Source organism: Myotis brandtii, unplaced genomic scaffold (genome assembly GCF_000412655.1).
Source record: "Myotis brandtii unplaced genomic scaffold, ASM41265v1 scaffold157, whole genome shotgun sequence".
Taxonomy (NCBI): Eukaryota; Metazoa; Chordata; class Mammalia; order Chiroptera; family Vespertilionidae; genus Myotis; species Myotis brandtii.
The window spans coordinates 5,350,447-5,353,727 of record NW_005355708.1 but is presented as its reverse complement, the minus strand read 5'-3'; the positions used below and the strand labels follow the sequence as shown (position 1 = coordinate 5,353,727).

At 54.7% G+C, this 3,281-nt stretch overlaps 2 non-coding genes across 2 annotated transcripts; both read right to left on the bottom strand.

Moving 5' to 3' along the window:
- Window positions 1-1,830: 1,830 nt before the first annotated feature.
- TRNAC-GCA lies at window positions 1,831-1,902 on the bottom strand. Its single transcript has one exon. It is a non-coding gene; the product is annotated as a tRNA-Cys (tRNA).
- Window positions 1,903-2,652: 750 nt separating this feature from the next.
- Window positions 2,653-2,724, bottom strand: TRNAC-GCA. Its single transcript has one exon. It is a non-coding gene; the product is annotated as a tRNA-Cys (tRNA).
- Window positions 2,725-3,281: the final 557 nt, after the last annotated feature.

The window sequence follows — 3,281 nt, the reverse complement described above, 5'->3', positions numbered from 1 at the left end:
GGCCAGCCCCTCCAGCTCCCGCAGCCGCTCCCAGGACGGCCAGGGGGTCGGGGGGCGGGGCGTGGAGCACCCTAGGACTGAGAGAACCCCGAAGAGCATCCGCTGCCCCCTCAACCCCGCACCTCCGTTCCTGCCTCCCTTCCCTCTTCCACGCCCCCTGGGGGAAGCAGCAGAGAGATCCGCGGACCAGACCCCAGAAGGGGCTGGCACCCCTCCTCCGTCCTGGGCTCCGGCCATCCCCCCACCATGCCCCAGCTCCGCCAGGTTTCCCGACTTTCTGGGCTGCTCCTCGGAGTTTGTGGGTGCCCCCACCCCGGAATCTCCCCTTACGGCAAAGACCCACAGCTCCTCGCCCAGCCGATGCCTGGATTCCACCCCCTCCCAGGGCTCCTGTCCGCTTTGCCACGCAAACCCCCATTTCCAGCACCGTGTTGCCCCCCAGCCCAGCACGCTTGGGGTGGAGGGGGCCTGGCCCACCCTTGATTTCAAATAGATTGGACCTCTCCCCATTCCTAGAAGGTAACTCAGGCCACCCCTCGGGGGACCCCAGGCCTTCTTAGGGCCCGACCCAATCTTCAAAGCCAGCCCCAGAGCAAGAACACAGTTCACCCCCCTGCCTCTGCCGTATAACAGGCTCTGGGGATAGATTTTTTTTCCCTTCCAGGACAGAATAAAAATACCCGCAATTTAGGAGATTTAATAGACGGCGAGAAATCAGGTCAGGACTCGGAGGTGCCTCTTTCCGCCCGTGACCTACTTCATGTGACAGCAGGAGTCCGGGTGCTGGAGAATGGGAGAGTGAGGCGTGGGGGGCACCCTGGCTTCTACGGGTCTAGGGTCTAGGAACTGGAAAATCGCAGAGAGGGGTGTGGACGGAGCGTCTTTGCGGGGATTCCCCAAGAGAAAGGACGTGCGTGGGGACCAGAGAAGGAACCATGTGAGCTGGAATAAAAAAGGAACTCAAGACTCTCTAATTTTTCAGAAGCCCAGTTCCTCCTCCCTCAGGACCCAGGGTCCCAAAAACGAACGCCCGCAGTCCTAAACCCTCTATTCCCTTACGGAGCAACGAGGCGAGGCCTGTCTGCAACTCCTTGTCTAATGTAAATCCCGACTTTGCAGACTCTTAAATGCAATCAAATAGGCCGCCGCTTCCAGCTTCGGCTTCTTGCTGCCCTCTAGTGGCCACGTGACGACCCGCAACGCAAAAACCGTGTTTTGCGGTTTCCTTCACTTTCCCGAACCTACCCAGACGCTGTCCACCGACTCCGGCTTCGGCCCGCTGGTCCACTTCTCCTCGCCCCTACCTTCTGGGAAGTCCCTGCCTTCGGAGAGGTGCCAGGACGGGACTGCAGCTCCGGCCTGCGTCTCTTTGTGCATTCCCCAGCTCGGGGTGCCTCGCAGTCTGTTTTATAAGGTCTACAAGGGCTCAGGCGGAAACAGCAACCTGGAAATAATTAGAAACAAATAACATGTAAATGTTTAAAAATGTAAACCTGTAGAACTTGAACGTACATCAGAATCACCTGGGGAACTAGTTTTAAAACAGATTTCCGGGCACCACCCCCCAAGTTTCTAATTCAGTAATTCTGGGATGAGACGGAGAACCTGCATTACTAACATTTCCCCAGGTGGTGGTGCTGGTCCCCGGGGTCGTAATTGAGAGCCACTGCTGCGGAATTCTTGTTTCTTGCACTCTCTCGTCGCTTTTCGTCTGCCCAAAGGAGACGTAACGAACGAAATTTCAATATAAAATTGTGGAAGAAGAAGGGGAAAGCTTTAAGGAAAATTGTTGTTTCACTCACTGAATGTGGGGCCTGAAAAGAACGGAGCAGGGGGCACCCGGATTTGAACCGGGGACCTCTTGATCTGCAGTCAAATGCTCTACCACTGAGCTATACCCCCGCTGCTGGCAACAGCGCCGCGGAAAGCTTCTTAACACTCTTCCACAAGGCGCCGCGAGGCGCTGCGGAGAGAAATAGGGTCCAAGGTTTACAGCAGCGGGAAAAGACATAAATCTCAAGAGAATACACATCTGAATGCAGGGTTTGTTTTCTGAAGCACTGAGCTAAAGGCTTCTACTGACGGTGTAAGAAAAAAGCAATTTGAGCCTGTGGAGTCCCTGGAGATCTTTCGAGATCCCTCACTTCCGGGAGTTCCTTCGAGCCGCGATCCCCTTCTTTTTGCCCTGCTATCGCCCCCTTACTGCTGCTCAACGCCCCTCTCTCCTTCCTACATCGTGACGCGGATTTCTCGGGGCCTTCCTTCCCTAGCCTAAGCCTCGCCCATAGAAACAAGCCTCCCTCCCTAAGAACTGCCCTCGGGTCACTGGCCAGGCCGACCTAGCAGTGTGCCCACCTGCCCGCTACCGAGGAGAGTGGGCCTTATGTACAGTCCACATGGGTCAACCCGAAGGTCCAAGTCCTCTCTCGCAATGCATTCCACACCGGAAGGTCCAAGGCCCCCTCTCGCAATGCATTCCACTCTTAGACACACACGCAAGTGAGCTCGTGGGTTGGGCAGGGCCTGGGCCTCGGTCCTCAGTGACTGCAAAAGAGGATGGCAGGGCCCGGGGCCGCATCTCCTGTCACCTCTAGGAGGACTTACCGAAATAGATCGCAGAACTAAGAAAACTGGAAAAACCTGGGTGTGCAGAGGGGGCACCCGGATTTGAACCGGGGACCTCTTGATCTGCAGTCAAATGCTCTACCACTGAGCTATACCCCCATCTCCTAATGACGTTCTTGTTATGATCACTTTCTTTGGAATAAGGACATGGTATCAATTTGTGTTCTTATCTGAGGATTATGCCAGAATAATTTAATGGGGGGTGGGGGGTGAGGAGGGATAGGGACTGCTAGAATTCCTGAGTTCTTCCTTCACATCACGCCTCAGGAAAACCATCCTGGTCTTGTGGGGTAATAGCGCTGCTCCCTGTGTACAGGGCAGCCTGGCTTTCCATCCTGTCTCCAGCTCGACCTAAATAGGACGCCTGAGCTCTTCCAACCCCTAAGAACCCTTCGTCAAGCAGACAGAAATAAGAAGTGAGTACTTTTCAATGCCATTTATTACACATTTATAAAAAAATTTTTAAAAACTCTAATACAGTGCAAAACATAATCAATACAAAAAGACTGACAAGATACCCGGGTGGTCTAGAAACCTGGGTCATTTGGCAGGAGTGGGATTTACCTTGGAAGGACACTGGGCGTTAAGGGCATAGTCGGTGTGGCTTAAGGCGCGAAAGCTGTGGTCGGAGCCAGAGCCAGCACCTCGGGGATTGG